Genomic DNA, 13361 nt, shown 5'->3' on the forward strand with positions numbered 1-13361 from the left:
GGGGAAGATGGAGGAGAGCACCCTGTCGCATATCTCAGCAGAAAGTTACTACCTTGGGAAGTGAGTTATGCGGCAGTGGAGAAAGAGTGTTTAGCGCTGGTCTGGGCACTGAAGAAGTTGAGCCCTTATTTATACGGACAAGAATTTTCCCTCATCACAGACCACAATCCCCTTGTCTGGCTTAACCGGGTTTCAGGAGACAATGACTGACTGCTGAGGTGGAGTCTGGCCCTGCAGCCTTACAACTTCACCATCAGCTACCGACCCGGTAAGCAGAATGGGAATGCGGATGGGTTATCCCGGCAAACAGACGTCCCTACTCCTTCCCAGTCCGGTCATCCCCAAGTTGACCCGCCAAAGGGTCAAGCCGGGTCTGCCGGAGTGTTCCACAAGAAGGGAACCGTGTGACAGACCCATCCGTATGGACTAAAAATGGTACCCAGATAGCTAATTTTATTGTATTTGTATATTCTGAGTGCTATTCACCTAATGATATGCACTCAGACTTGAGCTATCTGGGAATATGTTAAATGTCTGTGTTTCTGTGAGGGTGTGACATTGTGTGTTTGGGTGGTGATTCCTGTCCTGTTGTTCCCACATGTGTATTGGTGATTTCCCTTTGTCCTGAGAGATAATTAAATTGCTCCTCGGGTGTCTCCAGGGCAGAGAGGAGGAAACCATGATGCATTGTGGGGATGTGTTGTGTCTGTGTATCCTGAGTGCTACGTATCTGTCCTGTGTCACAGTCTTCCTTCTGGTCCCCTAGGGGCGTGTACACCAGATGGGGACCTGCATAAATACGGGCGGGTAGCCCTCAATAAAGTGTTCGTGTTTTACCCTCAAAGCGGAGCTTGGTCTCGTTATTGGGAGGGGGGATTTTTATTGCCGGCGACTAGAGACTGCTTATTGGGATTATTTGCCGCTTGGAAACTATTGCCGTTCGGCTGCTAGTGGCGATTTGTGCATTTACTACTGGAGGTACCGTAACAGATGCAAGAGGGCAAACAGAAGGGGAAAACACTATAGAGCACACTAGGTTTATGCTCACACATGCCAATATCCAGACTCAGTCTTAGACTCACACTGTCAAAAAATTAGGGTAAAGCTTGGGCCCATATGTCTAGACATCCATGGTCAGACAGTCACTTACAAACCTGCAGGAAAATCTGCCCCACAACTTCCTCCAAATAGTGTGACCTACCCTTAAATCCATTAGCGCTTTTACTCATCCTATCATCTGTAGATACAAATAACAAATAGTGTTTATTATGTATAGAAAGTTAATATTAGCCACTTAATAATGTATTGTTATTGTCCATATTGCTTCCTTTGCTGGCTGGATTAATTTTTTCATTATATTATACACTGCTTGTTTCCGTGGTTACGACCACCCTGCAATCCAGCTATAGAAAAAAGCACCAGTTTCTCTGTTGGCTGGCACTATGGGAGCGCTCATAGACTAGTGCTTTTTCCTATTGCGTGCAAGCAATGGATTCCAGGGTGGTTGTAACCATGGAAATGAGCAGTGTATAATATGATTGAAAAATGAATCCAGCCAGTAAAGGGGGCAAAATGAATAATAAGTCTGTCCCTTAGAAAGGAATGGAACAGTAAACAGATATGCGCACTAACACTCCAACACTCCATTCATCGAGGGGACTCGAGACTAAAGAGGAGTGAAGTTTTAAAAATTTGATTTGGCAACTTTGCCAAAGTTAGCCAAGAATTTTTTAAAATTCCGAATGAATTTGTCACAAATCGCTAAATGAGGTATACCCATACATCACGGTGGCTGAAGGAATGTATGGGGCGGGCTGCTGCGGTGAGCTCGCTCCATATGTGGTCGGTGCCAGCTGTATCATACAGCAGACACCCCGCCAAACTCCGTCATTTAACCCCTCAGATGACGTAATCACCACAGATTGCGGCATCTGTGAGGTAAGGTAGAGGGATATGGCTCCCTCTGCCTACTGATCAGAGCCCCTACTGTGAAATTGCAGGGCTCCAATCAGTTACCATGGCCGTCTGGACGCTTCTGAAGCTTTCCAGGCCTGCCATGGTAAGCTCCATGCTGTGCTGTGCATGAGGTACAGTTCAGCAAGGAGACAGGTATTAATGCTATTTACCCTAATAGATCTCTATTAGGGTGAAAGGGACAAGAATCAAAAGATCCCAGGTTCGAGCCCCCTAAAGGGGTTAAAAGTTATTGTTAAAAAAAAAAAATAAATAAGGTTTAAATCACCCAATTTTACATATACAGATATATAAAAAAATAAACATATAGGGTATAGCCACGTCCTAATAAGTTTGAAGTATTAAAATATGAAAAAAATTCCTGTATGGTTTCAAATTTGAAACACACGATTCACAGATTTTTTAGTCACCTTTTCCCCCCTAAAAAATAACAGTGATCAAAAATCGTACGTACAAGAAAACTGGTACTAATAAAAACTATAGTTTGTCCCACAAAAAACAAGCCCCCATATAGCTCTGTTGACTGAAATATAAAAAAATTATGGCTGTCAGAAAATAGTGATGCAGTACCAGTGACATTAGTTGCCCCATAACAACAGAGTCAGGATTGTGGCAACAGCAGCAGTGGCACACAGCACAAGATGGTGGCAGATCACAGTAGTAGCAGAACCCAACAACAGCAGTGTGATAGCAAGGGCCAGTGGTATGCATATCCTTTTTAAAAATTTAACATGTACATATCAGTAGGCCAAGAAGCCCCATTGTAGGAATGCAGTAGATGCATCAGGCGAGTGGCAGTATCAGATTGGTGGCATCAGCATGTGGCCAGAAGTAACAGAACATTTTGCAGAATATACCAGTGTGGCAGCACACTACAGTGTGTTTATTAGTGGCAGAATGATCTATTCTGTTGCATCAGGCATCGGTGTCTGGAAATCCTGGTTCATCCACTCCTGATTCAACATTTTGGGAGGAAAGGCGAGTTCTTAGGGGTAACTATGCTCCGCGCCCCACTGAACACCCACACTGAGGCCACAATACTGGCCGGGCAGGAAAGCATGCGCATGGCAAACTCGACCATTTGCAGCCACACTTTAAGTTTGCATGCCCAGTAGTCCAGGAGATCTTGAATCATAGGTGACAGTGCAGTCCAAGTATGCCACCACTTGCTGGTTGAGGTTTTGCTGAATGTCCGGCTGCTGCTCATCAGAGACTCGAGACTTAAATTACTGCTTATGGAGCTGGTGCTGCTCCTGCTCCCCCCACCCCCTCCTCAATCATGGCATTGGAGTGTGAGCACAGAGAGTTCCCCAGGTCAGACCTTCCTGAGGACGGGTAATGGCGCTTGTAGGCAACGACCAACCGACAACACAACATGTCTCTATAGTAGTCCATTTTTGCCTCCCTCTAATAAGGTCTAAAAAATACCCCAATTTTTGACCAGTATCGGGTCAAACAATGTTTATAGCCAATAGTCATCCCTCAGCCAAATCCTGAGATTGCGGCTGTCACTATGCAAACAAGGGACTCGGAGGGCCTCTCTGCCTTCATCTCTACTGCATACTGCCACTGTCTGTCATGGTTATCTGCATCATCTTCGTCGTCGCCCTCCAGCTTCTCATGCTCTTCCTGCCCCTCTCTTGTTGATTAGATAGATAAGCCACCTAGTTGTGTATAAAATTCCTGGGCGTTTATGTTCTCCTCGTCATCATCCTCCAGGGCTCAGGTGGCCGTGAGATGTAGGCACCACATCTTCTGTTCCCTGTTCCCTCGCCAATCAGATTTATCAGCTTCCCCTTCAGGATGTGAAGGAGTGGAATGAGATCATCTCATAGTTCTGCCAACTGACAAATAAAGTGGCCTTCTCAAACAGCCTGAGCAAATGGCACGTGTCAATCATGATCTGTCACTGGCTAATGTGGAAGTTACACCAGGGAGTATACCTGTACCTGTCCATCTGCTGCATTAAGAAATCGTTGACTGCCTTCCTTTGCTCGTAAAAGTAGCCTAACATATGGAGCATGGAGTTCCAATGGGTGAAACCATTGCATATCAGGTGATGTTAGGGAAGAGCATTATGCCTTTGTAGCTCAAGGAGGTTGTGTTTTACATGGAAAAAGTGGCAGTGGAAGACTTGAGTAACCAAGTGACAATGAGATTGAATATGTGCGCCATGCAGGGCACATGGTTCAGCCCTCCCTGATTAAGTGCAGACAAGATGTTCTTCCATTTATCAGTAATTATCATTCCTATCTCCAGTTGGCGAGGAGACAGCCAGTGTTCGATTTCTTCATTGATAATGCCGAGCAGTTCCTCCCTGGTGTGGATCTGTTTGGCCAGGCTGCCGAGGTGCAGAACCGCGTGACAACGCCTATTATTGCATATGTGATATGCTGGAGGACCACTGTGAACTGTGCCTAGATGGGACGGTGAGGACAAGATGGAGAATGAGGAGGACATTGGCGCAGAAATCCCAGCATTACAACACGAAGGTAACATTGCCATCACCTGGCCAAGTTGCTGGTGTGCTTGAGCCAGAACCATATTTACCCAGTGGCCTGTGAATGACATACAGTATATTGTCCTTGACCATAGTTACAACTCCATATATCAGCATTGGAGTGAAATTTACAAGACACCGAGAGGCCCAAGGACTGGCCCACCTTCTGCCAAACGAATGTGTGCAGGGCTGGTACACCTTTTTGGGAAAAGGAATTTCGGCTTGCGACTCTCCAGCTTGGGTGGGCGCAAGACATCAGTTCTCTGAGATGTGCAGAGTCAACTACATAGAAATGGAGGGACTGCAGTACCAGCAACTTGGCCAGGTGCATCTTCAGCGCTGTTGGATGAGTGCACACATACTGTTATCTTTTTGCAATCGCCTCTGTAATCGATTGCCATTAAAACAAGTTAAAAGGAGTAGTAGTAGGAGAAGCATCAGGAACAATAGACCACATTGAAGTTGAAGGGAAGAAATCACAGCTTTTTTCTGCTTACGTGATTAGCTATGACTTCTGGAGAGGGGTTGCAGGACGGTGGGAGAGGCAGCGGTTCCTGCATCAGGCTGTAATGCTAAATTAGTGGAATGGTTTTCCCAAGCCACTTTATGGTGATGCTCCATGTGTTGACGCAGGGCTGTCATGCCAACATTAGCGCCCTAGCCACGTCTCACCTTCTGCCCACACATCCTACATACCGCCACGCTAACATCCCCCAGTGCCTTGGTGAAAAATTCTCACACTGCCAAATATGCAATTTTCTCTCCACTACTGCGTGATGCATGCCTGCTGCTACTTTAATAAACCCATGCACTGCTAATGTGTTCCTCACAGGTAGTCTCCCAAGTAGTAGATGGTGTACCCCTCCCGCCTTTGGCTCCAGATCTCCCACTGTATAAAACCTCTGCTGCCGTACGGGCATGCTGCAACCCTGCAGTCTCAAGGGCACGCTGCCACCCTCGCCCCCGATAATGACGATGGCCCCTCTTCACTCACATGCGATCGGCTATATCATCATCTACATATGTTTACTTGTTATTTGTGTCACCCTCACTTGTCTCTTGCGTACGCCCCTGACCTCTCGCAAATTGTGCTCCTACCGGGCTGTCATCATGTTGTATGCCTAAAGGAGTCCACAGCAGACATCTCTTCCAAGTCTTGGCTGGCCTGTAACTGCTGTCCTCACAAAGCTCATCATTAGGGATTTGCGAACCTGATCTGTATAGTTCGGGTTCATACCGAATTTTGGGGTGTTCGTGACACGGACCCGAACATTTACGTAAAAGTCCAGGTTCAGGTTCGGTGTTCGGGGCTTTCTTGGCGCTTTTTGAAAGGCTGCGAAGCAGCCAATCAACAAGCGTCATACTACTTGCCCCAAGAGGCCATCACAGCCATGCCTACTATTGGCATGGCTGTGATTGGCCAGTGCAGCATGTGACCCAGCCTCTATTTAAGCTGGAGTCACGTAGCGCCGCACGTCATTCTGCTCTGATCGGTGTAGGGATAGGATGCAGCTGCTGCTGTTAGGGCCAGATTAGGCAGGGATTTACTCATCAAAAACACTTAATGAAGTGATCGATCTACAGCTGTGTATCATTCAACTTCTGCTAGTTAATTGCTCATTGTTTTTAGGCTGCCCAGAGCGTTTTTCTGTCACTTTTTTCTGGGGTGATCGGTGGACATTTTGTGTCTTGTGGTGCGCCAGCACAAGTTGCCACCAAGTCTATTTAACCATCAATAGTGTGTTTTATTTTTTTTGCTATATCCTACATCAGGGGCTTGGCTGTGCTTGCTATTTTATTGAGGGGTGAAATACAATTGCCAAAATAGCAGTACCCTAAATCTGGTGTTTCAGCTGTGGCTAGCCAATTGTAATACTGTCTGCTGTCTGGCAAAGGATATTTTTTTTTCTGGGGTGAAATTCAATTCCCAAAATAGCAATACCCTGAATCTGGTGTTCCAGCTGTGGCTGGACAAGTTTTCTAGTGTCCGTCAAAGCACAGTTTTTGTTCTGGGTTGAAATTCAATTCCCAAAATAGCAATCCCTAAATCAGTGGTTTCTGCTGTAGCAGGCCAAGTTTAAATCTATCCATAAAAGGGTATATTACATTGAAGGTGCAAATTCAAGTGCTGACAGGGTCATCCTCAATAAATTCACACGCTACCGTGCATCTCCAAGTCTAATTCTGTCCGTAAAGTGATACCTGTCATCCAGGGCCTAAATACTAGGCCTACAATTTATATTCAGCTAAATCTGTGGTTACTGCTGTGCCTTTATTAGTGTAATACGGTACCTAAATAGATAGCCAGATAGTGTTAGGTGCCTGTAAAAAAAGGCTTGAATTTGAATTCAATATATTGGGCCCAATAATTTTTTTCTTATTGTGGTGAATGGTAACAATGAGGAAAACATCTAGTAAGGGACGCGGACGCGGACATGGTCGTGGTGGTGTTAGTGGACCCTCTGGTGCTGGAAGAGGACGTGGCCGTTCTGCCACAGCCACACATCCTAGTGTACCAACTACCTCAGGTCCCAGTAGACGCCAGAATTTACAGCGATATTTGGTGGGGCCCAATGCCGTTCTAAGGATGGTAAGGCCTGAGCAGGTACAGGCATTAGTCAATTGGGTGGCCGACAGTGGATCTAGCACGTTCACATTATCTCCCTCCCAGTCTTCTGCAGAAAACGCACAGATGGCGCCTAAAAACCAAGCCCATCAGTCTGTCACATCACCCCCATGCATATCAGGGAAACTGTCTGAGCCTCAACTTATGCAGCAGTCTCTTATGCTGTTTGAAGACTCTGCTGGCAGGGTTTCCCAAGGGCATCCACCTAGCCCTTCCCCAGTGGTGGAAGACATAGAATGCACTGACGCACAACCACTTATGTTTCCTGATGATGAGGACATGGGAATATGGGAATACCACCTCAGCACGTCTCTGATGATGATGAAACACAGGTGCCAACTGCTGCGTCTTTCTGCAGTGTGCAGACTGAACATGAGGTCAGGGAGGAAGACTGGGTTGAAGATGATGCAGGGGACGATGAGGTCCTAGACCCCACAAGGAATGAAGGACGTGCCACTGACTTTCAGAGTTCGGAGGAAGAGGCAGTGGTGAGACTGAGCCAACAGCGTAGCAAAAGAGGGAGCAGTGAGCAAAAGCAGAACACCCGCCGCCAGGGACGCTATATCTCCCTAACTGCACACTGGGCAAATGTAGTGGCGGCTGGGCCCCAGGCGGAGAGCTCTTTGGCGCACGTCCTTCCGCCGCCAAGGATCGTAGGGCAACATTCTTTGCCTCCTGTAGCCTCCTCCTCCTACTCGGCTTCCTCCTCCTCTTCTTCCACCTGCTCATCCAGTCAGCCACACACCTTCACCACCTACTTCAGCACAGCCCGGGGTAAACGTCAGCAGGCCATTCTGAAACTCATATGTTTGGGGGACAGGCCCCACACCGTGCAGGAGTTGTGGCGGGGTATTGAACAACAGACCGACGAGTGGTTGCTGCCGGTGAGCCTCAAGCCCGGCCTGGTGGTGTGCGATAATGGGCGAAATCTTGTTGCAGCTCTGGGACTAGCCGGTTTTACGCACATCCCTTGCCTGGCGCATGTGCTGAATTTGGTGGTGCAGAAGTTCATTCACAACTACCCTGACATGTCAAAGCTGCTGCATAAAGTGCGGGCCGTCTGTGCGCGCTTCCGGCGTTCACATCCTGACGCTGCTCACCTGTCTGCACTACAGCGTAACTTCAGCCTTCCCGCTCACCGCCTCATATGCGACGTGCCCACCAGGTGGAACTCCACCTTGCACATGCTGGACAGACTGTGCGAGCAGCAGCAGGCCATAGTGGAGTTTCAGCTGCAGCACGCACGGGTCAGTCTCACTGCGGAACAGCACCACTTCACCACCAATGACTGGGCCTTCATGCGAGACCTGTGTGCCCTGTTGCGCTGTTTCGAGTACTCCACCAACATGGCCAGTGGCGATGACGCCGTTATCAGCGGTACAATACCACTTCTATGTCTCCTTGAGAAAACACTTAGGGCGATGATGGAAGAGGAGGTGGCCCAGGAGGAGGAGGAGGAGGAGGAAGAGGGGTCATTTTTAGCACTTTCAGGCCAGTCTCTTAGAAGTGACTCAGAGGGAGGTTTTTTGCAACAGCAGAGGCCAGGTACAAATGTGGCCAGACAGGGCCCACTACTGGAGGACGAGGAGGACGAGCATGAGGAGGAGGTGGAGAAGGATGAAGCATGTTCACAGCGGGGTGGCACCCAACGCAGCTCGGGCCCATCACTGGTGCGTGGCTGGGGGGAAACGCAGGATGATGACGATATGCCTCCCACAGAGGACAGCTTGTCCTTACCTCTGTGCAGCCTGGCACACATGAGCGATTACATGCTGCAGTGCCTGCGCAATGGCAGCAGAGTTGCCCACATTTTAACGTGTGCGGAATACTGGGTTGCCACCCTGCTGGATCCCCGGTACAAAGACAATGTGCCCACCTTACTTCCTGCACTGGAGCGTTATAGGAAGATGCACGAGTACAAGCGCACGTTGGTAGACGCGCTACTGAGAGCATTCCCAAATGTCACAGGGGAACAAGTGGAAGCCCAAGGCGAAGGCAGAGGAGGAGCAAGAGGTCGCCAACGCAGCTGTGTCATGGCCAGCTCCTCTGAGGTCAGGGTTAGCATGGCAGAGATGTGGAAAAGTTTTGTCACCACGCCACAGCTAACTGCACCACCACCTGATACGGAACGTGTTAGCAGGAGGCAGCATCATTTCACTAACATGGTGGAACAGTACGTGTGCACACCCCTCCACGTACTGACTGATGGTTCGGCCCCATTCAACTTCTGGGTCTCCAAATTGTCCATGTGGCCAGAGATAGCCTTTTATGCCTTGGAGGTGCTGGCCTGCCCGGCGGCCAGGGTTTTGTCTGAACGTGTATTCAGCACGGCAGGGGGCGTCATTACAGACAAACGCAGCCACCTGTCTACAGCCAATGTGGACAAGCTGACGTTCATAAAAATGAACCAGGCATGGATCCCACAGGACCTGTCCATCCCTTGTGCAGATTAGACATTTATAACTACATCCCCTTAACAATATATTCTTGTACTCCATGGCACTTCATTCAATCCTCTTTTTTTAATTTTACCATTATATTGCGGGGCAACCCAAAGTTGAATGAACCTCTCCTCCGTCTGGGTGCCGGGGCCTAAATATCTGACAGTGGCCTGTTCCAGTGGTGGGTGACATGAAGCCTGATTCTCTGCAATGGGACCTCTGTCCTCTGTCTGGGTGCCGGGGCCTAAATATCTGACAGTGGCCTGTTCCAGTGGTGGGTGACATGAAGCCTGATTCTCTGCAATGGGACCGCTCTCCTCTGTCTGGGTGCCGGGGGCCTAAATATCTGACAGTGGCCTGTTACAGTGGTGGGTGACATGAAGCCTGATTCTCTGCTATGGGACCTCTCTCCTCTCTCTGGGTGCCGGGGCCTAAATATCTGACAGTGGCCTGTACCAGTGGTGGGTGACATGAAGCCTGATTCTCTGCAATGGGACCTCTCTTCTCTATCTGGGTGCCGGGGCCTAAATATCTGACAGTGGCCTGTTCCAGTGGTGGGTGACATGAAGCCTGATTCTCTGCAATGGGACCTCTCTCCTCTGTCTGGGTGCCAGGGCCTAAATAACTGAGAGTGGCCTGTTCCAGTGGTGGGTGACATGAAGCCTGATTCTCTGCAATGGGACCTCTCTCCTCTATCTGGGTGCCGGGGCCTAAATATCTGACAGTGGCCTGTTCCAGTGGTGGGTGACATGAAGCCTGATTCTCTGCTATGGGACCTCTCTCCAATTGATATTGGTTAATTTTTATTTATTTTATTTTAATTTTTATTCATTTCCCTATCCACATTTGTTTGCAGGGGATTTACCTACATTTTGCTGCCTTTCCTGGGCTATTTTACAGCCTTTTTAGTGCCGAAAAGTTTGGGTCCCCATTGACTTCAATGGGGTTCGGGTTCGGGGCGAAGTTCGGGTCGAGTTCGGATCCCGAACCCGAACATTTCCGGGAAGTTCGGCCGAACTTCTCGAACCCGAACATCAAGGTGTTCGCTCAACTCTACTCATCATCTCTGAAAAGTGGAGCAGAGCCGGCGGCTATCATTAGTGATGGACGAACATCTGCCAGTACGATTCTTTCATTTTAATAGCAGGCGAACCTGAAATACCTTCAGCTCATATTTGCAGCCAAGAAATAATTACTAGAAGTGCACAAATAGTCCCACAACATGGACAGTGACATACCAGATGTATTACTCGAATTTGCGATCTCCATTCATTATTTTTTTCAATGCAAAATATCTGCAATATAATTTTCGTATACGCGCATGCGCACACCAGTTATAATTATTTTTTCCAATACCGTTTGTCACTGTGTGTAGCAGAGGGAACGTAGCAAAACCGCAAACAAATGCTGCAGTACCCAAATACACTATAAAGAAAGTATATTATTGATATATAACACCCCGCTTCTATCAGTTTTTTTGGGGGGTGACTGGTATATCACATCAGTTATAATAATTTTTTCCAATACCGTTTGTCACTGTGTGTAGCAGAGGGAATGCAGCAAAACCGCAAACAAATGCTGCTGTACCTAAATGCACTGTATAGAAAGTATATTATTGATATATAACACCTCGCTTCTATCAGTTTTTTGGGGGGGCGACTGGTATATCACACCAGTAGGGTTGAGTGAACCCGAACAGTAAAGCTCGGGTTCGTACCGAACTTTAGGATTTTTGGACCCTGGACCTGAACCCGAACATTTCAGTAAAAGTTCGGGTTCAGTGTTCGGCAATTTATTGGCGCTTTTTGAAAGGCTGCAGAGCAGCCAATCAGCAAGCGTTTAACTTTGTGCCCTTAGAAGCCATCACAGCCATGCCTACTCATGGCATGGCTGTGATTGGCCAGTGCAGCATGTGACCCAGCCACTATATAAGCTGGAGTCACGTAGCGCTGCACGTCACTCTGCTGTTACTAGTGTAGGGAGAGGATGCTGTTGCTGTGAGGGAGATAATAGGAAAAAATCTTTAATCAGAAGTGCTTGTTAACTCAGCGATCTACCTACATTTACTTTTGTGGGAGCAGTGCACAATCTTTTTACTCTGCCCTAAGCCCAGTGACACAGAAAAATAACTTTTATCCGTCTGTTAGTTATGTGGGCGGCGGCAGCAATTTTATGCAAGCTCAGTGCACCAGAACAGCATATGTGCTTTTGTGACATTCAAATCCAAGCTTGAAATACTACAATAATAATCTGGGTTTAAAAAAACACCAATTTTTGGCAATATCCTACATCTGGTGCCTTTGCAGCATTTGTCAGTGTGCAATTTAAGCTAGAAATACAGCAATAATGTTCTGGGTTTTAAAAAGACACCCTTTTTGGGCAAAATACTCAATTTTGCAGCCCTTGCTGCATCTGTCAGTGTGAAATTCAAGCGTTATATACTGCTGTCATATTCTGTTATTAAAAAAACACCAATTTTGGGGCCAAGTACTTAATATTGCAGCCTTTGCTGCATCTGTAATTATTAAAAAACAAGCTTGAAATACTTCTAAAATTTTCTGGGTTTTAAAAAACACCCATTTTTGGCAATACCCTCCATCTTGGGCCTCTGCAGCATTAGTCAGTGTGCAATTTAAGCTAGAAATACAGCTATAATTTTCTGGGTTTTAAAAAACACCCATTTTAGGCAAAATACTTAATTTGCGGCCTTGTCTGCATCTGTCAGTGTGAGATACACGCTTTAGATACTGCTGTGCTATTCTGGTATTAAAAAACACCCATTTTGGGCAAAATACTTAATTTGCGGCCTTGTCTGCATCTGTCAGTGTGAAATTCAAGCGTTATATACTGCTGTCATATTCTGTTATTAAAAACCACCCTTTTTGGGCAAAGTAATTAATATTGCAGCATTTGCTGCATCTGTTAATGTTAAAAGCTTTTTGGCAATACCCTCCATCTTGGGCCTCTGCAGCATTAGTCAGTGTGCAATTTAAGCTTGAAATACTTCAATAATTCTTTAGGTTTTAAAAAACACCCATTTTTTGCAATACCCTCCATCTGGGGCCTCTGCCACATTAGTCAGTGTGCAATTTAAGCTATAAATACAGCTATAATTTGATAAGTTTTAAAAAACACCCATTTTGGGCAAAATACTTAATTTGCGGCCTTGTCTGCATCTGTACGTGTTAAATTCAAGCGTTATATACTGCTGTCATATTCTGGTATTATAAAAACACACATTTTGGGCAAAATACTTAATATTGAAGCCTTTGCTTGAAAGATTCAATAATTTTAAGGGTTTTAAAAAACACCCATTTTGGGCAAAATATTTAATATGCGGCCTTGTCTGCATCTGTACATGTGAAATTCAAGCGTTATACTGCTGTCATATTCTGGTATTATAAAAACACCCATTTTGGGCAAAATACTTAATCTGTGGCCTTGTCTGCATCTGTATGTGTGAGATACACGCTTTAGATACTGCTGTGATATTCTGGAATTAAATAAACACCCATTTAGGGCAAAAAACTAAATTTTGCAGCCTTTGCTGCATCTGTCATTGTGAGATACACACAATAGATACTGTTGTTCTATTCTGTTAATAAAAAAAACACCCATTTTGGGCAAGATCCTAAATTTGAGAAATAGAGCAGAGCGTCAAATAAGGGACATGGCCCCGGTCGTGGTGCTGCTGGTGGAGCTCCTGTTGTAGGGAGAGGACGTGGTCGATCTGTGCCAGCAACACGCACAAGTGAAACACCTTCCTCAGGTGCAAGTAGGCGACAGAACCTTCAGCGGTATTTGGTCGGGCCTAATGCGG

This window comes from Bufo bufo, chromosome 1 (genome assembly GCF_905171765.1).
Source record: "Bufo bufo chromosome 1, aBufBuf1.1, whole genome shotgun sequence".
Classification (NCBI taxonomy): domain Eukaryota; kingdom Metazoa; phylum Chordata; class Amphibia; order Anura; family Bufonidae; genus Bufo; species Bufo bufo.